The 26,926-nt window shown below is 38.8% G+C and overlaps 2 long non-coding RNA genes across 2 annotated transcripts; both read right to left on the reverse strand.

The window, feature by feature from the left end:
- Positions 1-1,761: 1,761 nt before the first annotated feature.
- LOC145659510 (uncharacterized) lies at positions 1,762-3,417 on the reverse strand. The gene is made up of 3 exons (XR_014125726.1): positions 3,205-3,417; positions 2,413-2,443; positions 1,762-2,148 (listed from the first exon to the last, which is right to left on the reverse strand). It is a non-coding gene; the product is annotated as an uncharacterized LOC145659510 (long non-coding RNA).
- Positions 3,418-9,830: 6,413 nt separating this feature from the next.
- Positions 9,831-12,599, reverse strand: LOC145659337 (uncharacterized). Its single transcript, XR_014125451.1, has 3 exons — positions 12,558-12,599; positions 10,664-10,738; positions 9,831-10,324 (listed from the first exon to the last, which is right to left on the reverse strand). It is a non-coding gene; the product is annotated as an uncharacterized LOC145659337 (long non-coding RNA).
- Between the last annotated feature and the right edge of the window lie 14,327 nt (positions 12,600-26,926).

The raw sequence follows: 26,926 nt of genomic DNA on the forward strand, positions 1-26,926 counted from the left end.
TGTATATTATGATTATATACACAATGTACAATGTATATGGTTGGGTATATATGTACACAATCTACAAAATGTACAGATCCATTTTGTATAATACCATATCTACAGTCTATACCATATCTATCCATCATGTGTTCAGATGGCCAGCAGTGTGCTGTAAAATATACATTGTCAGATATTAATGTCTGCTCTGGATGTGTGTGAGAGAGTCTGTGAGAGGTTTGCATTTGTGTGTGTTGCCTGACTATGAGTGGGAAAACCATATAAAGGTAAAAACATTACCTCTGCAACAAGGATCTCTTCTATTTGAAGGAAAGGTTTAAGTTAGACACAGTCTCCACAGAGAAAGTTAAATCTGGTTTGTGTTAAGACCAGTTGACATATCAGTGGTTTATCACTGATTATGTCTGCCACTGAGATACCACAAATTAAGGACTCCAGATTCCAAGACATAGAGTTGTGCAGTGTGAGCCATACATCAATTTGAAAACTTCAAAAGTCACGTAATGTGTGCATGGCATAAGCATATCAGCAGCAGGTCCCAAAAACATTTGCTATCAGAAATGATTTCATCATTAAAAAAAACCTACAAATTCTAGACTTGAGAATGGGAGCATCAATCCCACTAACACTCACATACTAAAAGAGCACTCTACCACTTGAGCTAGTTCTCCTAGAGTGGGACTTGTTTGCAGATCGGACAAAAGCTAAAGACACAGTGGAATGGCAATTCTCTAGGAGATCATACCAAATCCTGCATCCACCCTAAATATTTCATCTAGCTGTGAAGTCAAAAAAGCTTATTCCTGAAATGGCAGGAATAGTTCTTGCAGATTCTGATATGCTATGCAAACAGTATAAAATGTGAGCTATGTTAGATCTGGCAGCCATTGGCTCTAACTGTCTCTTTTTAATGAGTTAAGCAATGCTTACAGAATTACTTTCTATGGCTTCAAATACTTCCAAGAATTAAACCTTGCAGAGCTCTGTAGCTAGACACATTGTCTCTGTAGGTTTGACATGTTCATTTGACAAACTAGCTAAAATAGCATCTTTTGGTTTGATTAAATTGCCCCTTAGACCAGGACAAAAAATTGCTCAAAATCTTTCTGCTTTTTCATGCAGCAATGAGCCAGATTTCCAAAGAAAGGGGAGGTATGGTTAAAGCTAGAAACAAATGCCCACTCTGTGCTCAGGCAGAAAATCTGATATTTTAAATATGTCCCTAAAAGGTTTATATTCCTTGGCTCACAGAATCAGACATAATAATGCCAATGTCAGGGGTTTGATCTCCATATGGGCCATGTGCTTCTTCCTGGAAGATTTTTTAAACCATTTTCAATAATGGCACCACTTTGAACCAGATACCTTTTTCTCTTCTGACAGCTCCACAGTTGCCTTGTGAAAAGAATACAGTATAGACAGGCACCCACAAACATTACTGTACACATCAGAGGTCAGCGCAGGAATGTCAGTTTGTAAACCCGCCAAATCTGCCCCCACAGGCTCCCTGAGTTCTACTAATCGCTCCAACACCTTGTTTCAACCTCAGTTTCTTTTTTTTAATTTTCCCATATCCTCTTGAGCGAGGTCCAACATCTCCTTTAACAATAAAACAGTAAACGTTACACATGTAGCAATATAAAACAATATGTAAACAATGTGAAAATAATGTTACTAGCTTTGGCAGTTGTGCTGCTTCTAAAATAGCCCACCAGCTTCCTTGATGTTCTACAAATGTCAGATAGCACTGGGGTTATTTCAAGAGCCTTTTTAACAACTTTATTCAGGGTGTGAGCAATGCAGAGCGCATGAGGCAGCTTCAGCTATTTGCCACAGGCAGTCCTATTAGATGTGCCATCAGTAACCAGACATGTGACTTTATTTTATTCCCCATTCTTCCATAAGAGAGGATTTCACACAGGCCAAATTTTCAGCCGTATGCGCCCGCAGGAATTTCACAACACCAAGTATTGTAGACTTCAGAAATGTGTTGTCATCTATAAAATAGCAGGTCACAGCCAAGAAGGCATCCACATTAAGAGATGTCAACATGTCTGCTGTCAAACTCATTGCAGGAACTTTCTGGACCTCAGCTTTGGCCTTCTCTTTCTCTTGTTGACATTTGGCCTCAACCATGGCCTTTGCAGTCTAAAGGGAAGGAAGAAAATTATAATTTTTTTTAATACTACTCTCATAATGTATCCATGTCACCACACATACCTTCCTAGTTGGGAGAATATAAGTTGAATCCAATTTTGCTACCAAGTCCCTGAAGCTTTTATCCTCAACTATGCTAAATGGCTGTGTGTCTCTAACTATCATGGGGACCAAAGCCTCATCCAGCTCTTCCTTTCTGGTCACTGCTTTGTAAAGATTAGATTATACTTTGTCACCAAAAAATATAGTACTCACCAATGAAATTCACTTTATAATCCAATCCAAACTGCAAATAACATGTAAGGTGCAGAGAATAATGCAATATAAATATTTATGTATATACAGTATATACACATTTTATATACATGTGCATAATAACGTTAACACCTTGTGACAACTGATAAATAAGCCAAATGACACTGGCAAGGGTGACAGTAGGAAAAACTCATTGGAGTTTAACACTAGATATCTGAAATTGTACACATGGCACAATGATTATTCAGTATTCAAATTGAAGTAGACTCTTGGGACTAGACATCCATTTACACCCAGGCTTATTTGTCCATCATTTAGGTTCCATTTGAGCTCATCTAATACAGAAGAAAATGTAAAAAAAACCCAACATAAAACGCCTTTGATTTTTTTGGTGTAACGTGTCTATTGATGCTGGAGATTCAGCTTCACTCATGCTCTACATTTCCTGATTCACCAGGGTCTTGTCTAATAAACTGAACAGTTTTGAGCATATACATGAAATGACTAAGTAGCTACACAATGTTTTCCAGTAAGTGTCCTAGTCTTCCTAGTCAAAAACCTCTCCAAATGCACACAAAGTCATCAATCACTATACATCAAGTTTTCACGTTTCTTTTTGATAAAACATCACAGTAAGTTACTTTAGTAAGTTCCACAACAATATTAGCTTCATAGCATCATTGTTAGCATCATTAGGGGAAAATACTGTAGCTAATACTGTAAATGCTGTGGAAAATATTGTAAATGCTGTAATATTGTAAAGAAGTAGTATACTTTCTCATTTATACTTACAATTTGTAATAGGATTACGAATTTTTCCAGCAGTGAATGGAAACATCCAGTGATTTGCTATGCAAACCTCGAAGCTAGTCCATGCTAGCAGCACCCAAACAACTCCACATAAACTTCAGTTAAACTAAGCCTCTTCCTTTCCATGATGTCCAAAAGTATTGGCGATCAAATCATTCTTACAGTTGTACGTCAAACCCATGCGCTAGGCTATCTGCTAACAACACTGAAGCACTGACAGTACACAATGTGCATACCTTTAAGCATTAAAGGGATGACTAAATAAGGTAAGTGAGGGGTCTACGTTTTCATCTAAGCCTCCTCTATTTGATGAAACTGCTGTCAATCAAGCAGCTTGCTCTGGAAACTCTTGGAAACGCCTGGACACATAGGTGTGAATTGCTGTCACTCCAAGACAATGGCGCTGCCATGGCCAATAAAAATCAATATAAAATAGAAACGGGGGGTCTAATGCTCTATTCAGGAACACTTTAATGTCAGTAGTGTGCAGTAGTGTTTCAGTTAACCAAAGGCTTGTGTAGTTTGGGTTTGTTCCGAAGGAACCGAACCGAAAGAAAAACGTCGCTTTTACGCAAAGAAGTGAGCACGCAATTAAAAGAACTTTACCAACACTCTGTATACCATTTAAACATGTCACACAGTTGTTTTGATGGTAATTGAATTTTTTATGACAAAATCTGAACTTAACAAAATCTGATCTTATACCGGAAGAATGTTTTAAAGGGCAACTTAAAAGGGCAGGCACATTTTTGTGGAAATTTTACCAGCATGTCTTCAGCATGCAATTTCTGGCAAACGGATGCATTGCACGGCTGAAAATCAGTAAGCAGATACTTGTATTAGTCCTAAGAAATGTTATGTTGATAAATGTACTTTACTTTAAGAATATTCAGTGTTATTAAGTAATTTATTTGAGCATGCCTGTTTGGACCTACCCATGAGCCCGCTAGGGGCGTTGGTGTGTATAGGGGTTAACCAGATGTTCTATACTATTATAATACCCATGGTTCAGAATACATGTAAATACCACACCATCTTCTCCTTCTGCAGAGTTTAACAAAAAAGATACTTTTCATGTCCGACTCCTTCAGCGAATACCATGTGTGCGGCTATTGTACCTCGGTGAGTGTGACCTCCCAGCCCCCCACCAAATTTATAGGCTCCAAAAATTTGGTTGTGTAGCACGAAATCTTATTATCGAGGTACATGTCTTTGGAGGCATTGCACGGTAGAGTTACATAGAATCCGTTCTTTTCCATGGTGACCGGATTATAATTTCAATTTGATTTTAGCACCCCCTTTTAATCTTTTACAACGTTAAGAACGTCCTCCGCCGGAATCCAGAAGTAAAACTTATCGGGCCATCCAATCCACTTGATCAAGCAAATCTTTTTTCGGTTCCTATTTTTTTCAGAGAGAATATTTTCTATTTTAATGGCTTTATCTTTTCCCACTATAATCAGCTCCCGCTATGATGCAGCTCCTGTTCATAAAAGGTCCTATGTATATTTTCCCCATTGAAATCCCATAATTTGTATATGAGAGGGTGTCTCCTTAGACATTCAGAAATGGTAAAATATTCATCCATAAAGTTCTGCTCGTACCCTTTATCAAATTGTCACCGTCTCACCGACTCTAAACTTCAATCTTAGTTTTTCCACCTTTTTCCATTGAAACAACCCATACAAGGTTTTAAACACCTTGAAGGAATTTCCTTCATTCACTTCAACGGGTTTCATTTTAATGCTGCTGTGATAGCTGTTGTTATAAGCATGAACAAAGTTCTGTACCACATCGATGTATTTTCTCGTATTGATAGCTGTGAAGTATCTCCACATTCTGGTTTTCAATGTCCTGTTGAACTGTTCACACACTGATGCTTTTTGTCCTGTTCCAGTAGCAAAGTGATTGATGTTATGTATTTTCATTAATGTTTTGAAACTTATTTAAAAATTCTTTCCCTTCATCAGTCTGAAGTTTTTTAGGAACTCTGCCTTCTTTTAGAATCAAAACAAAGGCCTCGGCACTGGTCTTGTTTTTCATCATGCGTATCCAAGCATACTTGGAAAGTATATCTATACACGTTAGCATAAATTTCATGTTCCAGTTATGTTCCGCTATGCTGGTCATGTCCAACAAATCGGCCTGCCATTGTTCATCTATGTTTTTTGCAATGACTTTGTTTCTTTTCAATTTCACAGAGAATGGTTTATGTAGTGTGTAAGCATCATCCCTTTTACCGATTTCATCCACCACGGACCTTTGCAGACTCTCGACTCCTCCATAGGATCCGGGGTTTGTGGGAGTATAGTAAATATTTTTCAGCAGATGATCAGTCATGGTGAAATGATTGAAACACAATGAGGAGAGTGCTAGAATGGATTATGGTTTTATTAGCATCTTTTCAGCAAAAGATTATATACATAAAAAATTATATACATATAATTACATACAGATCCTATCGGTAACGTTTACTGTTCTGACTCTATTTTCAAGGGTTTTACAGAACAATGTGATCAACTCCATCCTCAGCACTCTTTTTTTCTCAGGTGAAGGATCAGTGCAGGTGTCGAAGAGGTTTCCCATATGACCTGATCACCAGGGTTCAGGTTTTCCTGCAGATTCCAGTAGTCCACGACGTCTTCGTGTACCTGCTCCCTGCACACGCTATAGTTTTTGAGAGCGGATTTGATGTTCTGTTCCTCCTGCAGGTCGGTTACCACTACCCCAGCGATAGCCTGAATCTTGCTAGAGGATGGAGGTATCTGAATGCCACACAGCTTCAAAGCTCTTGACAGTGTGTGCATGAACCATGGCTTGAACAGTTTTTTTATCAGCTTAGGTGCGTTGAGGCTGAAATAGGATTCATCTGGATCGTAAAGGCATGTGTGTTGACACTGACTAGGATGGTCAATAGCACAACCGTAACAGTTTTCTCTGTCTTCATCAATAATTCTATAAATCTGAGTCCCGATCACAGCTCGAATGACCGCGATCACCGGTGCGTTGATGCACCCATCGGTTTTGTTGTTATTCGTGTTTTCACAAAAGCTTGTTTCAGAGGGTCCGCTCTTATTGTTATTCACACCTGTAAGAGCAGAGGAATGGGGCAGAGTCTCAAACGTGGGGAATCCTGAAAGTGAACCTGGAGCACACACCCCAAACAGGACACCCCCCCCCCCCATGTCAGACAGAGTACTCCCAAATTTGCGATCTTGAGCACACTTTAACACAGCAGCAGGAAATACTGCATGTTCAACGACAATAAGATCAATAGGGCCTGAAACTACTTCAGGTAAGGGGAATACAATTCCACCGGCAATGTCATTTCCTAATATAAAGGACACCCCAATCATGGGCAAAGCTGACCTAACAGGTACTTTAACCATACCTGTGACTCCATCAGTTCTAACATAAATGTTATACAGTGGGAGCCGGAGTACTCCTAGTTTAACGCCTTGCACTAACATGGTCACTACCACAATATGACTGAGTTGAAAAAGGCAACACATTATCCAACATAAGAGACACAGCAGCATGTAAACCTGTGATGGACTGTTTGTCTTCATCTGTCTTGAAAAGAGAAACATATCCCTCAAAAAGAAATGGCTGAAACACAGCATCTGGGGGACGAAGCGAAGACTTCTGTGGATACAGTGCTTACAGCACTTACCGTTTTTTTGTGAGCAAGCATTCTTGCACTTAAGCGCAGGACAATTACCTATAATGTGTCCACGCTCATGGCAATAGAAGCACTCTCTGTTTCCACAGAAACAGCCGAAACAGGGCTATCAGATTTCAGGGAGCTCACAGAAGTCAGCACAAATTCATCAGCAAGTGTAGAAGCAAAGGATAGGTTACACACTTCTTGTTCATTTAAATACTTTAATATGTTCTCAAAAAGACAGTTCTTGATTTCTTCAACCAGTATGAGCTCTTTAAATTGATCAATTGTGGTAATGTTACATGCAGTACACTACTTGTCTAATAAAACTTTTCCTTGGCAAATTCTACAAATGTCTGGCAGGGGTTTTTCTTTAAGCGTATGAAATTTTGTGTGTATGCTCCCGGCACTAGTTCATATGCTCGGAGAGCAGTTATTTTTACACTTTCGTAATCTAGGCTCTGCTCAAGCGTTAGGGAGGAACATACATGTTGGGCCTTACCAACTAACTTACACTGCAGTAAGAGAGACAATACTTCCTTGGACCAATCCAGTGTCAATGCTATGTGCTCAAACACTGGGAAATATGCATCAACTTCATGTTCCCTAAAACTAGGGACCAAGGCAATCTGTCAACTGATATCAAAACGTCCAGTGACAGAGTCGGAAGGAGCTGGGGTGACAGCAACCCGAGGGAAACTGGGCTTAGGCACTGGTGTACCCGAAGATACAGGGCTTACTAGTGCTGGATAGACAGCTTTCTGAGGAAGAGGTATATGTTTTTGCAAGCCCATACTCAAGCTTTTAAGTGTCACCTCCCTTTCCGCCTCTACCTGTAGAGCTCGAAGACATAGCAGCTCAGCCTCTCGTTCCTGTTTTTTTTTTAAATTTTTTTTATTTCCAGCTCCAACTACTTCAATTTAATTTCTAGTATGGGGTTTACCTTGGGAGAAAACCTGGGATCCATGCGTGGCCTGACTACAGGTTTGCCACAGCTTCTGCCGTATTAGCAGAGTGAGGCACAACCACAACCAGAGAGGGGGCACACACACACAAAAAAAACAAACAAACGGAACAGGCAAACAGAAGAAGAGGAGAAACAGAGGACGAGCCCACAATTGTTATGACCCCATCTAGGCTGTGAGGTTGTAACTAGGAAAAAGAAACGTGAACAGCAGAATGTAAGTTGTGAAAAACAAATAGCAACAAAACTGAAGCACAAATGGAAGTCTCCTTTTAGATATATTTTACAGAGGATATTATTATTCACAAACAAACAATCTTACTGGTGCAAATTCTACAGGACCCACACTAATGAAAAAAAAATACCCTAAATAAACCCAACAAACAAAAGAAACATACAACAGACCTTCCTAACTTCCTGACACAAACAGAGGCAAAACCCACATCTAACAAAAATGCCAGTCACTCCTTACCACCATTATCCAACACCAAAGTACCAAACAAATACTATTTACACTCTTTATACAATCACTTGCAGTGATCTTTATACAATCTGTCTCTCTCATATAAATAAATAAATATAGAAATAAATAAAAATATATGTAAATATTAGGGATGGGACATTCAATACAGACGCTTCGAAGCTCGTGTCAGTTTTCCAACACTTGCTGATTCGACACAGTGTACCGGAGCTTGTATTGAGTCACTTACCCTCACTTGACTATGACATTTGAAGATTCGAAAATGACAATGAAACACTGGAAATGGGCAGGATGGTTCAAAGTTTTGGCGCTATCCGCTATCTCAATGACTATTTAAGGCACAGTAAAATCCTGAGCGCCTTTTCTATGGCAGAGAGTCATTTAAAAATGGAAACTTCTACATCAAATAAGCATTCCAAAGCATGGGAAAATTTTGATAAAATATCTAGAAATAGGGTAAGTACGAAACATAATGTATCTTTATGGTTTATGTAGAATAACACAATAAGAGTCTTATTCTAATTAAATGTCGTATTTTTAAAGGTGCGATGTCAGCAGTGTTCCCAGGAGTTGTCCTTTAATAACAACACGTCCGAAATGCTGAGACACCTTCTTGCAAAACATTAGAGCACATCAGCACCACATACAGGTAAAATCGTGAACCAGAGAAGAAACAGTCTTAAACCCCAACACTGTGTTCATTTGGGCTCAGTTTATTAAACTGAATACTAACTCCTCTTCTGTATTATGTTCTGTTCCCAGTTAACCACAAGCGCAATCAATTAAATTCCACAGTCACTATACCCCAGCAATATGTTTCCTCAGATCATATTTTCAAATTTTGTAGATGATTTTTCTATTCCCTATAAAATCACGTTTTCATGATTCACAGATGAGTGGTTACTTTGTTGCTAATATATGACTGATATTAATTTTCCGTAGGCCTTATTCATTCTACAATCAATAATGACAACATTCAAGCATTTATTCCAACATTTTAATAATTAAACTTGATTTTCAGTGGATCTGAACAGACATGAGTTGAACTGTAAGACCACACAGCATTAACACACTTCGCAGGCTGAAATCATTTTTTTCTGGCCAACAGATGTCTTCTCTGATGTCGGATTTCAATGCTCCAATGCATCGAATCTTTTTTGGCACAATCAGGAAGAAGCTCCTAAAGCTTCAATGGGGCTTCATCCAACCATCACTAATATATATATATAATGTAAATAAACAAAACAGCTAAAAAAACAGGAGGGGCGAAGCCAAAGGCGAAGGCTAAAATGGGGGAAAACAACGTCACACACGAGGTCATACAAAATTGCAATAACAAACCAACAAAACTGTCTGTTGTCTCTTCCTCCTTCTCTTGGGGGAGGGGCCATTAAATAATAGGAGCAGTTGTCTTGAAGGCATCTGAGACAAGATGAAGCTCAGTAACATCAGGGGTAGGTGTACCTCAGCAGAGTCCACTATCAGTCCAGTGTATTAGTGCAATGATGTTTGATTCCTACTCAAAGAACATGTGATACTTTCAACATTCACTTTAGGTATCAATGAAGTTGTGACATCAAGCAAAGGAGGACAGTGAGACATGAGTAGACGAGCACAAGTTGGACTTATTAGGGACAATGAAACAAAACCTGAAGACAAGACAACAGAAATGAAAGCCTGAGTGAGCTAAACTGAACTGAATCAAACTCCTACCGCTATATGGACCTAGCTCTGTAATATAGTTGAAACTGTAAGTTGCTATAGATAAGCGTGTCTGCCAGATGTAAACAGGAGATCACATTAAGCAGTGAAGTTGTGCAGTGTGAACATGACATCTGTCTTTTACAGCAAAATCAGATTATTTTATTATTCTTTAAATGTCTTCATGGTCTAGCAACTCATAATTGCATTAGCACTTGAAAGCAAAAAACAAAAACAAAACAAATCATCACTGGAAAGGTGTCCTGGTGCGAGGCGTGCAGTGGTCACTGTCCTGCGAACACAGAGAGACACAGGCGAGATATCAGTTAAAAAGGTTTGAGAAAGTACATCCTCCACTGACAAGATTCTGCTGTTTAAATGTAAATGGATCTGTGACTTGAACAGGTCTGCTCCTTCCCTCAGCCAATATAGAAACAGCTAACTGCACTACAACAAGTACACAAGGTGTAATGAACTTGCTATGAGAATGATCTCAGTAAGTAACTCAAAAAGGAAAGGAGCTTCTCCTTCCTGTTTTCTTTGTTCTCTTCTTGTTAGTGTTTGTATTTGCTCTTTCAAAACACTCCTGCACTCATTCCTCACACTAAAACATGAACCTGGTGTTGTTTACACAGTGACTTGGTGTGAGGCATCTGATCCATGATTTCCCCCTGGGGTCACAGGTCTCGTTTGTCGCCTTTTTTTCCTTAAGACAAAAACAAATTAAAATAAGAGCAGAAAAATTGAGCAGAAATAAACAACTATTAAAATTCTAGATGCACTGTGGAATATTCAGAGAAAAACAAGACACTCCAGTCTCTAATGTATTTAATATGTGATATTTAACTGTCAATATGGGGACATTACGAGAAGGGAGTGGACTCAGCTGACCTGTCTATGATTTTATTATTATTATTATTTTAATCCTAGTCTTTGATTAAGTTAAGGCATTTTTCTTTCAAAGAAAAGAAAAGGAATGGAACATGTGAAACACAAACATAAAAATAGGTATGCATTTATCTAATAAACTGATGACTATGATTAGGTGAGACAAGTTTTAGGATATAATAATAAGTGTATAATTTCCATCACACTTTTCACCTGAGTCTCCCGTGTTTCTGAATAAAAGAAAGTAATATAACACACGCAGTTATACAATTTCCAAAAGGCATATTATTTAGAAATAAAGAAGAACTTGGTTATTATTTGGTTATTAGGACACATGAGGAAAGCATTTTAGTTGCATTCATTTTGCCAAAGACATCCATGACTGAAACAAGCTTCCTGTCACCACTGACCACCCTCCTAGCGTCTATGTCTCCACGGTTTCCCTGTCTAGTGTCTTTATTTTTGATTTACTCCCTTGTTGTGGTTCCATTCCTTCGTTTCGTTTTCTGCACCCCTCATAATTTGCACTTGTGTCTGGTTTAATGCTCATTTGACCATGTTTTTAAGCCCTGTTTTAGTTTAGTCTTGTTGCTATTTATTGTAAGTCCAGCTGCTGTTTGTTAATCGAGGCTTCCGTGCATGTGAATATAAGCCTGAATGTTTATCCTCGCCCCAATGTTATAGCCTGCATCCCTGGTTTGTCTTCGTGCGCTTTTCTTTACTTTAGTTTATCATGAATTCTCGGACTCTCCATGTTAATAATTTGACCCTGGACTTTGGATTTGCCCCTAATAAATCTCACTCTTTTCCACACACTGCTCATCGTTACACTTCCCCAGCCTACTATATTTACATTAAAACTCCGTCAACAGCAGTCTTTAACGTTGAGGTTTTTTTTCAATCTGTGTAAAATTACATAATTTCTGCTGTTTCAGAAGTGAAGGATTTGCGTGCTCTAAATTTTCATCATGCCAATGCACAGAGGTTTTGGTATGGAGATTTTATCCCGATCTATAGGAGCAAGTGTAATGGACTATAAAGTTGACGAGAAAGAAACCATCCGTTTCGCCGCCGTTTATGTCCATAGATGCTGCTATTACCAAAAATACTACTGCGCTGATTCTTAGAGGACAGTTGATTTGACCGGATGTCGCAGCAGTACGGCCGACTACTCCTGATCATAACGCATTCATGACAACTCAGCCCTTTTTACGACTGAGGTGCTCACACGACAACGCGTGATCTTGCACCTTTTATGTGTTTTAAGAAAAACGCTCAGTGTTTTAAAGAGCAGCAGCGAATTTTCCTCTAACGCGTTACTAAGCTCTGTGAGCTGAGTAATTTCTCCCTTTGTGTTGAAATGAACAGGTGTCTGTTAAACTCATTCATGAGCGTATTTTAACGCGCGTTCAATATCGTCCGAGCTGTAATCTTTTGAATTCTGTAACCATGCGGCGTCATACGTATAACATTCTAGTCGCGTGGTGTGATAGCAACTGCTAGTCAGAATAAACAAGACAAGCAGTAGTACAAACATTTCAAAAAGATTCGATTACAAAAGTGAGATGCATTTTTGGCAGAACAGCGTTCATCCTTTTGAAGTTAGTTGCAGCAATTCACACAATTCTCCGACCTACATTGTAAGACATCCTCCTGTTGAGCTGGATATCAGTGTGTTAAGCAGGTTTCTGTTTTGTAGGAGGACGGTAAGCAGCTGGAAGATTCCACCGTGTCCGCGCATCGTAGAGTGAGTTATCAACACAGCTGGCGACTGTTACAACTAACACAGCACTTTAAATTTTGATATGAGGCCCTTTTTAGATAGAGATTGCCTGTTAGGGATTAGAATGAGGCTCTGCAGCATCTCAGATTGAAAAATATATATATAGAATCTTTGATGGCCGAAGATCTCTAGGGACCGAATACACATTGCTGGGTCATATGTCTCTGCATGTTTCAAATGGGAAACCATAAGGTGGAGGAGGAAGAGACCCTGGGTGAATGTCGGAGGAAGACAAGGGAGGACAACCGACGGAAGGCTGCACGTGTTGGGCGGTATCTTGGAGGTCTAGACCTCGAGCTAGCAGTGCGAGAACTGCAGAGGGAGAATGTGATGATCAAAGCTGAATTGAGCAGGCTGAGAGCACAGCTTGAGAAAGTAGGAAAAGTGAAACACTTAGTTACACTGCAGTGCACATCCAATGAAGCAATGTTCTGCTATACACAGGAGATGATTTTAGATTGAAATAAGGAACTATAATTAAAATCCAGGTAAATAGTGAGCATAAATGTGTTAGGGCAAATCAACAAATGGATTGCCTATGACACTACAATATCACAGTCTAACTTATATTATATTTTTGATAGTATATCAAAGTGTGTGCACATGCATGTATTTAATAGTGATGCTAAATTAAATGCTTTTTTCACAGTTGGAAAGCCCAAGGCCCAGTTTCCCCCTGGAGTCTCCCAAACCACGAGACAACAGGTTTCCCTCACTCTCCCTCAGACAGCCTACCAGATTTGCACCTGGTGAGCCCCACTGGCTCCAAGAAGCCCCATCATCCAGACCCTACAGGCCTTGCCGTCCACTACTGCCTCCCCTGTACTTGCACTCAGATGTGAGGGCAGCACCAAATGCACAGGAGAAGCTGTTCAAGGAGACACATGAGAAGACACATGAGAAGAAGAAACTGAAACGTCAGCAAAAGGACATAGAGCAGACAACGAAAGAAGCAAATGGAGCCACGGAAGCAAGAAAATGTGAGAAGAAGAGATTTCGTATTACGTTTGTATGGAAAGGATTTAAAGGAATTAAGTCTTTCTTTCAAAAATAGCTGTGTGGTTTAGAATTTCATGTCCTTTCCATATTAACATAACTTTACTCTTTTCCTTTATGCAATAAGCCTGCCAAAAATAATTTTCCAGGCATTTTTCATAGATTTTGAATTGATTTAAATATGAATGTCTTATTTCAAAATGTGCTTATTAGTTCATGTCTGTTTTATAATATAAATAAAGATATTTTATTAAATAAGTGAAAAGTCTGGCATCAGCTTAATAGGTACAGTTGGACCATTTAAGTCCATTTAAGTGTTCCAAGTAAGATCATGTCATGATGTATTGACAAAATATTAAAAATGTATAGTTTTGAAAGAATTAACAGCCCAACATTTATTCAGTAAGAGGTTCAGGAGTAGAAAAAATGTTAAGACGCCCTCTAGTCCCCCAGTCCCAGAGTCACATGCAAGGTTTAACCATCAAATATTAAAACCCTGAGAAATGTTCAGTCTGAGATCTGAGTGAATAGTTTAAGGAAGAGATTTGTCCAACCATCCATGTTCTGTTACAAAAATGGGGTTGCGGTCTGGACCTCCTTGACACCAAGAATTGTACAACCGTTTCCCTTTGTAGATGATGAATCTGCCCAACAACATTCCCAGTGATGTGGACGGTTATCTGTTCCCTCCCACTTCCACCTGTAGTCTGGTACATAATCTTACAGGACTTGTCATGGACCAGTGACAAATCCTGTCTCATCTACATTGTAGACATTCTGGAATTTTGTTGTGAAATCTGTGAGATAAGCATATCAAAGCAGTGGGTGAATATTCCAGTATCAGCTGAGGTCCTCACTGTAGCCACAGGAAACTGTTCTGATTTGTGAATGGTCTGCTCAGGATGATCTCACATAAAACAATAAAATCATTTTCTCCCATTGGGGAAAGGGCTCTGAATTCCACTAGCCAGATTCTAATCCAGAACAAGATGTAAAACATCTGTTTCAGTGAAGCTCCAACCACAAGTCACACATCACCTGCCAGGATTGTAAGAACACATGGACACATTAGCCTAAGCCATTTTATGATCACATTGTAACTTCATATTTGTTATTCATTTATTCCATCAAACAGCATTTATTTTGCATATCATAATTTCTTACTTGCAGCCAGTACAGTGAAAACTGATGCAAGTTTGTACTTGAAGGAACTCCTCATTAAAACACTCTAAGGTCATCTTAAATGGAGTGTAGTGGGCTTAAATGGTTTCAAAGTGACTAGTGGTGAAAAAAGACAATGTGTTCATTTTTAAATAAAAGATACATTTACATGCATGGAGCCTAAATATAACGTGGACTAAGAATCATATTATTATTTTGCCCACGTACAGAAATATTAAGTTATTCTAATTCAAGGATTGCTTGTTGCCTATGGTTGGCATGCTTTTTGTAGTGCTGTATCATTTAAACCCACCTTTTAAAGAATCTAATTTTTGAAAATATTCAGATGTCCAGAAGCTAGATGTCTGCTTATTTGTTAATATGTAAATGTATTTAGAAAACTGTGTACATACGTGGTAATGCTTAAAAATAGGTGTATCTGCCAGTGAAGTTTATCCTTTGACCTTTAGATTAGCTGTAATGCTGAGACAGGCAGGGCAAGACACAAGCGTGTTGTCGAACTTTGTTTATTAGGAGGAGCAGAAACATTATCCAAGAGCAGGTTACCAGAATACATGAGAAACAAAAACAAAGAGAGGCTAACCAGGAAGAAGAAAACACAGAGGTAAAAGTCAGATAACACAGATATTAAGAACACGGGAACGGAGAACAATATGGAAAACAAACAGGCAGAGCAAGAATACATATGGTAGAACTCCAATGTAGTGATGGGATGTTAGATACTGAGGCATCAAAGCTCACTATTGCAAAGCACATTGATTCAACACTGTATTGAAGATTGTATCAAAGTTACTATTAGCATATGACTAATGAGGTCTAAGCATCAAACGTCATCTAAACACTGGATGAAGTGGCACTGTTTCACAGGTCTGGCACTGTCCTATAACTTGCAAGCTATAAGAGAGTGTAAAATCTCCAGACATCTTTTTCCCACAAAATTTGAAATATGGAAAATATGGAAGCAAATCTTTCCATATGAGGATAAATAACATAAATTGATCAAGTACCATTTCTTAATACACAAAAATTAAAGCATTAAAATCTCATTTGACATAATATAAATGCAGTTACCAAAAAGTGGCTGAAAATAAGCAGGAAACTGGGCATGGTATAAAAACTTATATACATTTACATACACTTATATATACATTTATGTGTGTTTTGGAAAGTTTCCAAGATGTCATTTTGTGCCAGCATTGTTTAGGTTTTATTGAGACTTACAGTGCATGGTAATTGGTAAATTCAGGTGAAATATTTAGATTAATCTGAAATTAACTGCCCTGCCACTGTGTGTGTGTGTGTGTGTGTGTGTGTGTGTGTGTGTGTTTTGTTTTCTCAGTGTTGACAGGCTGCTGCTGAGACTGCTCCACTGCAGCAGTGTCTCTGACCTCCAGCAGGGGGCAGCAGCAGCAGATCTGCTCTCTGCTCTGCAGCACAGACTGGACTTCTCATGCAGCTCTGCTCTGGACCTGACAGCAAACACACAGACACACACACTGACTCTGAGCACTGAGGACTGCACAGTCGTCTCCATGGTCAACCAGAGAGCTCACACATACATACATACATACATACATACACACACACACACACACACACACACACACACACACACACACACACACACACACACACACACACACACACACAGCTCACTCTGCATGACTGTAAGATAGAGGAGGCTGGAGTAGAGCTACTCTTCCCCATTTTACACAGAGTCACCCTGCAGTAAGCCACTGACTCACAACACCACACAAACTACGCAAACATTCTGGAAAAGGGGAAATAATTTTATCATTTGAAACAAAATGTGTGTAAATAGCATTAATGTTAGTAGTTATGTGAGTGTTTTAGTGTTTTGTGACTCTACATATTGGTGAATGTTGAGTGTGTTCAGCTGCAGTAAAGCCACGCTGCTCCAGTTCCTGTCTCTTGTCCGTGTGGGTACTGATTTGGAGTGTGTGAGACGTGCTGTGGCTGTCTCCCGGGCCCTGGGTGAGATGGTGGACCTCAGTCAGACCCGGCTGGACCAACAGGCCTGTAGATCACTGGTGCTGTTTCTGGAACATTCTGAAGGGCTGTCTTTCTTGGTGATTTTATTTCTGTCACTGGGTGCCTGGATCACTGATCACTGCCAGTCCTTAACCTTTGTTAGCTCACTGACCACTGCCTGCAGATGCTGTTCCCACACCTGCACAAAGCCTGTTGAGTCCACAGTGAACACTAACATAGATATAACACATTTTACTCTTTTTCTAACAATTTAACACAATATCCAGCATGTGACTGAATGTAGAAGCTGTGTGTGTTCATTGGAAAGCATTGTATGTTCCTTGAAAGGCTCTATATAAATGTAACTTTGCTCATTCAGTCATATCCTGTGTTCCATCAAGGACTTAATTTTTCAAAAGCAAACAGCAAAAAGCCTGATTTTCTTGGTGATTTTATTTGGAAATGACGACCTCTCTCACTGGCTGCCTGGATCAATGATCACTGCCTGTACTTGGCAGGAATGGCCCTCTGTGGTCTACAGAATATCCAGACTGCTTGTAGAAACACATGTTCTCATTAAAAAGAGAAATAAGGCATAACAGACTCTTTATGATTTACAGTTTCATGCCTGATAGATAACAAATCATTTGTACAAGAACTGAAAGAAATTATATTTTGTTTAAAATGTCAAAATGCATAATTATCTGTCCATTAATGACTCAGGCCCACTGACACAAATATACTATTTATTGCTTTGCTTATTCATTCATTTGCTAATTCAGTCATTCGTTCATTAATTTAATTCATTGATATATAAATCTACAGGTGTTTGTACTACTACACGGTGATTTAGTAGAGGGAGGTGTGTTTGGGAATCCTGAACAATGTGGTAATTATAATCCATCTAATTTCAGCCTCAGTCACAATAACATCATTGATGTGTCAGCAAAGAGGATCTATGATACTGTCTCCACCAACAACAATATTCACACTGTGAGGTAACTGTGTGTGTGTGTGTGTGTGTGTGTGTGTGTGTGTGTGTGTGTGTGTGTGTGTGTGTGTGTGTGTGTGTGTGTGTGTGTGTGTTTAGGCATTTAAAATAAGGCTGTAGTTATTTGAGTTTAAAATTTCAAATTGAAAAGCCTATTTTGATTTTATAGGCTCTTCAACAACAGAATTACAGGCATACAAATCTTCCTCTCAGACAAGTGCTTTGAAGTCTGGTGATGTTGATGTGTTGTTGGCACTGTAATAATGAGATTTGATTTTACTAGATTATTGGGACTATCCAAATTATATTTTTGTTTTACGTGAAAAAAAAATGTAATGATTAAAAAACAAATTTTAGTTATCTTATGAATTTTAAGATTACATATAAAAATCAAATACTCAAAATTTATTTATAAAGTGATTTTTAAATTTTTATTTTATTTTATTTTATTTACAACAGGTGTTGTTACAAAGCAGCTTTTCAAATGTCCAAGTGCAAGCCCCCAGTAAGCAAGCCAAGGGTGACAGTGGCAAGGAAAAGCTCCCTAGAGCATGACGAAGAAACGTTGAGAGGAACCAAGACTCAAAGGTGGCCCCATCCTCCTCTGGCTGTTTAAAGAGAGACATAAATGAAAAAATTAAATAAGCATTTAATGTTTAGACCAACTTTCTGGAGGTTCTAGTCTTGTCCCGATAGTGTGCATGTGTCGGAGACCCAAGTCGCAAGAGAACGTCCATTAAGGTCAACAGAGAGTAGTTGGTTGGGGTGGAGGTGGTGTGGGCTACAACAGGGGACATCAGGGGATGATGGGAGTAGCCAAGGCATGTGAGACAGGATGAGGCTCAGTAACATCACGACATCAGGGGTAGGTGTACCTCAGCAGAGTCCACTATCAGTCCAGTGTATTAGTGCAATGATGTTTGATTCCTACTCAAAGAACATGTGAAATTTCCAACATTCACTTTAGGTATCAATGAAGTTGTGACATCAAGCAAAGGAGGACAGTGAGACATGAGTAGACAAGCACAAGTTGGACTTATTAGGGACAATGAAACAAAACCTGAAGACAAGACAACATAAATGAAAGCCTGAGTGAGCTAAACTGAACTGAATCAAACTCCTACCGCTATATGGACCTAGCTCTGCAATATAGTTGAAACTGTAAGTTGCTATAGATAAGCGTGTCTGCCAGATGTCTGCTCACATTAAGCAGTGCAGTAGTGCAGTGTGAACATGACATCTGTCTTTTACAGCAAAATCAGATTATTTTATTATTCTTTAAATGTCTTCTTGGTCTAGCAACTCATAATGGCATTAGCACTTGAAAGCAAAAAAAACCCCAAAAAACAAAAAACAAACCAACAGCAAAACAAAAAGATCTCAAAACACACTTATTGCATTGAGTTCTGTTTAGATGACTTTTGATTTTATATTAACACATCTGCTGTTGTCTATTTACCTTTTCCTTTTATCATTATATATGTCATTTTATTTTTTTATCATTTGGGCAATTAGTCTCTTCTCAATGCGTTTTATTTTTTGTGTGCAGAGAGAAGGGGTAAGAAGATGCCTACAGAGGTCTGGACTAGCCGTGCTGTCAAAGGTTAGGAGAAATGAAATAAATAAATGTTCCAAAATGTTTTTTAAATAGTTTAGTAACCAACATTGTAAATTCTAACATTTATGATCGGCCACAGCAGTGATCAGAGTGATCAGTGGTAGCTCAGTGTTTGAGGTACTTGACTTGTAGTCAGAAGCTTACCGGTTCCAGCCCTACTGCTGCCAAGTTGCCACTGTTGGTTCTCTGAGCAAGGCCCTTAACCCTCAATTGCTCAAGATATACTCACTCGTAAGTCACTTTGGATATAAGTATCAGGTAAATGTATGATTGTGTTTTTTATAATCTTGTACGCATAAATGTCATATTCAACCAGAATATGTAAAACACACTGTCAAATCGTGTTTATAAAAATACGTTTCAGTTTTAATTAATTTCTATAACTTCATGTCACTTATGTTGATATGGTTGTTGGCTAAGACAACAATGGCCACAAGAGGAAGACAAAGAGCTTCCCTAGTAATCAATGAAAACAGGCATACCCTGTAACTGTATGCTATACTATTCTTTTATTTTATGTTTTCCCTTGATGTCCACTTACAATGTTTGCATGGCTTTATGTTCCAAAAATAATCATAATCTATTTTACACAAATATTTTCCAACCTGTTTATCTTGTAGAATTAAATAGGACATGTATTACATTACGAATAAAGAATTCTGCGCTGCATACACTTAGACATCGGTAATATAACTTGCAGTTATATAACTTCTAGTGAAAATCCTTGAAGCAGGTCATTTGCCTGTTTTTATGTATTGATCTTTATTGCTCCAAAAAACTACTCACGTCTTCCAATGTTCTTGATCCCCACTTCTAAGAAATAGTAAATGGACTAATCCTAGTTGTGGATAAGTATAAGACTAAACAGCTGTGAACTAATTCCACACGAGGGGAGTCATCACTGCAAAGGTGTCATGGTGCGAGGCGTGCAGTGGTCCCTGTCCTGCGAACACAGAGAGACACAGAGGCAAGATACCAGTTAAAAAGGTTTGAGAAAGTACATCCTCCACTGACAAGATTCTGTTGTTTAAATGTAAATGGAACTGTGACTTGAACAGGTCTGCTCCTTCTCTCAGCCAATATAGAAACAGCTAACTGCACCACAACAAGTACACAAGGTGTAATAAACTTGCTATGAGAATGATCTCAGTAAGTAACTCAAAATGATAGGAGCTTCTCCTTCCTGTTTTCTTTGTTCTCTCCTTGTTAGTGTTTGTATTTGCTCTTTCAAAACACTCCTGCACTCATTCCTCACACTAAAACATGAACCTGGTGTTGTTTACACAGTGACTTGGTGTGAGGTATCTGATCCATGATTTCCCCCTGGGGTCACAGGTCTCGTTTGTTGCCTTTATTTTCTCCTTAAGACAAAAACAAATTCAAATAAGAACAGAAAAACTGAGCAGAAATAAACAACTATTAAAATTCTAGATGCACTGTGGAATGTTCAGAGAAAAACAAGACACTCCAGTCTCTAATGTATTTAATATGTGATATTTAACTGTCAATATGGGGACATTACGAGAAGTCAGTGGGCTCAGCTGACCTGTCTATGATTTTATTATTATTATTATTATTTTTAATCCTAGTCTGTGATTAAGTTAAGGCATTTTTCTTTCAAAGAAAATAAAAGGAATGGAACATGTGAAACACAAACATAAAAATAGGTATGCATTTATCTAATAAACTGATGACTACGATTAGGTGAGACAAGTTTTAGGATATAATAATAAGTGTATCATTTCCATCACACTTTTCACCTGAGTCTCCCGTGTTTCTGAATAAAAGAAAGTAATATAACACAAGCAGTTATACAATTTCCGAAAGGCATATTATTTAGAAATAAAGAAGAACTTGGTTATTATTTGGTTATTAGGACACATGAGGAAAGCATTTTAGTTGCATTCATTTTGCCAAAGACATCCATGACTGAAACAAGCTTCCTGTCACCACTGACCACCCTCCTAGCGTCCATGTCTCCACGGTTTCCCTGTCTAGTGTCTTTATTTTGATTTACTCCCTTGTTGTGGTTCCATTCCTTCGTTTCGTTTTCTGCACCCCTCATAATTTGCACTTGTGTCTGGTTTAATGCTCATTTGACCATGTTTTTAAGCCCTGTTTTAGTTTAGTCTTGTTGCTATTTATTGTAAGTCCAGCTGCTGTTTGTTAATCGAGGCTTCCGTGCATGTGAATATAAGCCTGAATGTTTATCCTCGCCCCTTTGTTATAGCCTGCATCCCTGGTTTGTCTTCGTGCACTTTTCTTTACTTTAGTTTATCATGAATTCTCGGACTCTCCATGTTAATAATTTGACCCTGGACTTTGGATTTGCCCCTAATAAATCTCACTCTTTTCCACACACTGCTCATCGTTACACTTCCCCAAACTACTATATTTACATTAAAACTCCGTCAACAGCAGTCTTTAGCGTTGAGGGTTTTTTTTCAATCTGTGTAAAATTACATAATTTCTGCTGTTTCAGAAGTGAAGGATTTGCGTGCTCTAAATTTTCATCATGCCAATGCACAGAGGTTTTGGTATGGAGATTTTATCCCGATCTATAGGAGCAAGTGTAATGGACTATAAAGTTGACGAGAAAGAAACCATCCGTTTCGCCGCCGTTTATGTCCATAGATGCTGCTATTACCAAAACTAGTACTGCGCTGATTCTTTAGAGGACAATCGATTTGACCGGAAGTCGCAGCAGTACGGCCGACTACTCCTGATCATAACGCATTCATGACAACTCAGCCCTTTTTACGACTGAGGTGCTCACACGACAACGCGTGATCTTGCACCTTTTATGTGTTTTAAGAAAAACGCTCAGTGTTTTAAAGAGCAGCAGCGAATTTTCCTCTAACGCGTTACTAAGCTCTGTGAGCAGAGTAATTTCTCCCATTGTGTTGAAATGAACAGGTGTCTGTTAAACTCATTCATGAGCGTATTTTAACGCGCGTTCAATATTGTCCGAGCTGTAATCTTTTGAATTCTGTAACCATGCGGCGTCATACGTATAACATTCTAGTCGCGTGGTGTGATAGCAACTGCTAGTCAGAATAAACAGAAGACAAGCAGTAGTACAAACATTTCAAAAAGATAAGATTACAAAAGTGAGATGCATTTTTGGCAGAACAGCGTTCATCCTTTTGAAGTTAGTTGCAGCAATTCACACAATTCTCCGACCTACATTGTAAGACATCCTCCTGTTGAGCTGGATATCAGTGTGTTAAGCAGGTTTCTGTTTTGTAGGAGGACGGTAAGCAGCTGGAAGATTCCACCGTGTCCGCGCATCGTAGAGTGAGTTATCAACACAGCTGGCGACTGTTACAACTAACACACCACTTTAAATTTTGATATGAGGCCCTTTTTAGATAGAGATTGCCTGTTAGGGATTAGAATGAGGCTCTGCAGCATCTCAGATTGAAAAATATATATATAGAATCTTTGATGGCCGAAGATCTCTAGGGACCGAATACACATTGCTGGGTCATATGTCTCTGCATGTTTCAAATGGGAAACCATAAGGTGGAGGAGGAAGAGACCCTGGGTGAATGTCGGAGGAAGACAAGGGAGGACAACCGACGGAAGGCTGCACGTGTGGGGCGGTGTCTTGGAGGTCTAGACCTCGAGCTAGCAGTGCGAGAACTGCAGAGGGAGAATGTGGAGATCAAAGCTGAACTGAGAAGGCTGAGAGCACAGCTTGAGAAAGTAGGAAAAGTGAAAGACTTAGTTACACTGCAGTGCACATCCAACGAAGCAATGTTCTGCTATACACAGGAGATGATTTTAGATTGAAATAAGGAACTATAATTAAAATCCAGGTAAATAGTGAGCATAAATGTGTTAGGGCAAATCAACAAATGGATTGCCTATGACACTACAATATCACAGTCTAACTTATATTATATTTTTGATAGTATATCAAAGTGTGTGCACATGCATGTATTTAATAGTGATGCTAAATTAAATGCTTTTTTCACAGTTGGAAAGCCCAAGGCCCAGTTTCCCCCTGGAGTCTCCCAAACCACGAGACAACAGGTTTCCCTCACTCTCCCTCAGACAGCCTACCAGATTTGCACCTGGTGAGCCCCACTGGCTCCAAGAAGCCCCATCATCCAGACCCTACAGGCCTTGCCGTCCACTACTGCCTCCCCTGTACTTTCACTCAGATGTGAGGGCAGCACCAAATGCACAGGAGAAGCTGTTCAAGGAGACACATGAGAACACACATGAGAAGAAGAAACTGAAACGTCAGCAAAAAGACATAGAGCAGACAACGAAAGAAGCAAATGGAGCCACGGAAGCAAGAAAATGTGAGAAGAAGAGATTTCGTATTACGATTGTATGGAAAGGATTTAAAGGAATTAAGTCTTTCTTTCAGAAATAGCTGTGTAGTATAGAATTTCATGTCCTTTCCATATTAACATAACTTTACTCTTTTCCTTTATGCAATAAACCTGACAAAATAATTTTCCAGGCATTTTTCATAGATTTTGAATTGATTTAAATATGAACGTCTAATTTCTCATTTCAAAATGTGCTTATTAGTTCATGTCTGTTTTATAATATAAATAAAGATATTTTATTAAATAAGTGAAAAGTCTGGCATCAGCTTAATAGGTACAGTTAGACCATTTAAGTCCATTTAAGTGTTCCAAGTAAGATCATGTCATGATTTATTGACAAAATATTAAAAATGTATAATTTTGAAAGAATTAACCGCCCAATATTTATTCAGTAAGAGGTTCAGGAGTAGAAAAAATGTTAAGAAGCCCCCTAGTCCCCCAGTCCCAGAGTCACATGCGAGGTTTAACCATCAAATATTAAAACCCTGAGAAATGTTCAGTTTGAGATCTGAGTGAATAGTTTAAGGAAGAGATTTGTCCAACCATCCATGTTCTGTTACAAAAATGGGGTTGCGGTCTGGACCTCCTTGACACCAAGAATTGTACAACCGTTTCCCTTTGTAGATGATGAATCTGCCCAACAACATTCCCAGTGATGTGGACGGTTATCTGTTCCCTCCCACTTCCACCTGTAGTCTGGTACATAATCTTACAGGATTTGTCATGGACTAGTGACAAATCCTGTCTCATCTACATTGTAGATATTCTGGGGTTTTGTTGTGAAATCTGTGAGATAAGCATATCAAAGCAGTGGGTGAATATTCCAGTATCAGCTGAGGTCCTCACTGTAGCCACAGGAAACTGTTCTGATTTGTGAATGGTCTGCTCAGGATGATCTCATAAAACAATAAAATGATTTTCTCCCATTGGGGAAAGGGCTCTGAATTCCACTAGCCAGATTATAATCCAGAACAAGATGTAAAACATCTGTTTCAGTGAAGCTCCAACCCCAGTCACACATGACCTGCCAGGATTGTAAGAACACATGGACACATTAGCCTAAGACATTTTATGATCACATTGTAACTTCATATTTGTTATTCATTTATTCCATCAAACAGCATTTATTTTGCATATCATAATTTCTTACTTGCAGCCAGTACAGTGAAAACTGATGCAAGTTTGTACTTGAAGGAACTCCTCATTAAAACACTCTAAGGTCATCTTAAATGGAGTCTAGTGGGCTTAAATGGTTTCAAAGTGACTAGTGGTGAAAAAAGACAATGTGTTCATTTTTAAATAAAAGATATATTTACATGCATGGAGCCTAAATATAATGTCGACTATGAATCATATTATTATTTTGCCCACATACAGAAATATTAAGTTATTCTAATTCAAGGATTGCTTGTTGCCTATGGTTGGCATGCTTTTTGTAGTGCTGTATCACTTAAACCCACCTTTTAAAGAATCTAATTTTTGAAAATATTCAGATGTCCAGAAACTAGATGCCTGCTCATTTGTTAATATGTAAATGTAATTAGAAAACTGTGTACATACGTGGTAATGCTTAAAAATAGGTGTATCTGCCATTGAAGTTTATCCTTTGACCTTTAGATTAGCTGTAATGCTGAGACAGGCAGGGCAAGACACAAGCGTGTTGTCGAACTTTGTTTATTAGGAGGAGCAGAAACATTATCCAAGAGCAGGTTACCAGAATACATGAAAAACAAAAAACAAAGTGAGGCTAACCAGGAAGAAGAAAACATAGAGGTAAAAGTAAGATAACACAGATATTAAGAACACGGGAATGGAGAACAATATGGAAAACGAACAGGCAGAGCAAGAATACATATGGTAGAACTCCAATGTAGTGATGGGATGTTAGATACTGAGGCATCAAAGCTCACTATTGCAAAGCACATTGATTCAACACTGTATTGAAGATTGTATCAAAGTTACTATTAGCATATGACTAATGAGGTCTAAGCATCAAACATCATCTAAACACTGGATGAAGTGGCACTGTTTCACAGGTCTGGCACTGTCCTATAACTTGCAATCTATAAGAGAGTGTAAAATCTCCAGACATCTTTTTCCCACAAAATTTGAAATATGGAAAATATGGAAGCAAATCTTTCCATATGAGGATAAATAACATAAATTGACCATTTCTTAATACACAGAAATTAAAGCATTAAAATCTCATTTGACATAATATAAATGCAGTTACCAAAAAGTGGCTGAAAATAAGCAGGAAACTGGGCATGGTATAAAAACTTATATACATTTACATACACTTATATATACATTTATGTGTGTTTTGGAAAGTTTCCAAGATGTTATTTTGTGCCAGCATTGTTTAGGTTTTATTGAGACTCCTGTGTCAGGTAATCAACATATTACAGTCCATGGTAATTGGTAAATTCAGGTGAAATATTTATATTCATCTGAAATTAACTGCCCTGCCACTGTGTGTGTGTGTGTGTGTGTGTGTGTGTGTGTGTGTGTGTGTGTGTGTGTGTGTGTGTTGTTTTCTCAGTGTTGACAGGCTGCTGCTGAGACTGCTCCACTGCTACAGTGTCTCTGACCTCCAGCAGGGGGCAGCAGCAACAGATCTGCTCTCTGCTCTGCAGCACAGACTGGACTTCTCCTGCAGCTCTGCTCTGGACCTGACAGCAAACACACAGACACACACTCTGACTCTGAGCAATGAGGACTGCACAGTCATCTCCATGGTCAACCAGAGAGCTCACACACACATACATACATACATACATACATACATACATACACACACACACACACACACACACACACACACACACACACACACACACACAGCTCACTGTGAGATAGAGGAGGCTGGAGTGGGGCTACTCTTCCCCATTTTACACACAGTCACCCTGCAGTAAGCCACTGACTAACAATTTAACACAATATTCGGCATGTGACTGAATGTAGAAGCTGTGTGTGTTCATTGGAAAGCATTGTATGTTCTTTGAAAGGCTCTATATAAATGTAACTTTGCTCATTCAGTCATATCTTGTGTTCTGTCAAGGACATTTTTTTGAAAACAAACAGCAAAAAGCCTGACT

This window comes from Electrophorus electricus, chromosome 10 (genome assembly GCF_041902795.1).
Source record: "Electrophorus electricus isolate QZ-2024a chromosome 10, ASM4190279v1, whole genome shotgun sequence".
Classification (NCBI taxonomy): Eukaryota; Metazoa; Chordata; class Actinopteri; order Gymnotiformes; family Gymnotidae; genus Electrophorus; species Electrophorus electricus.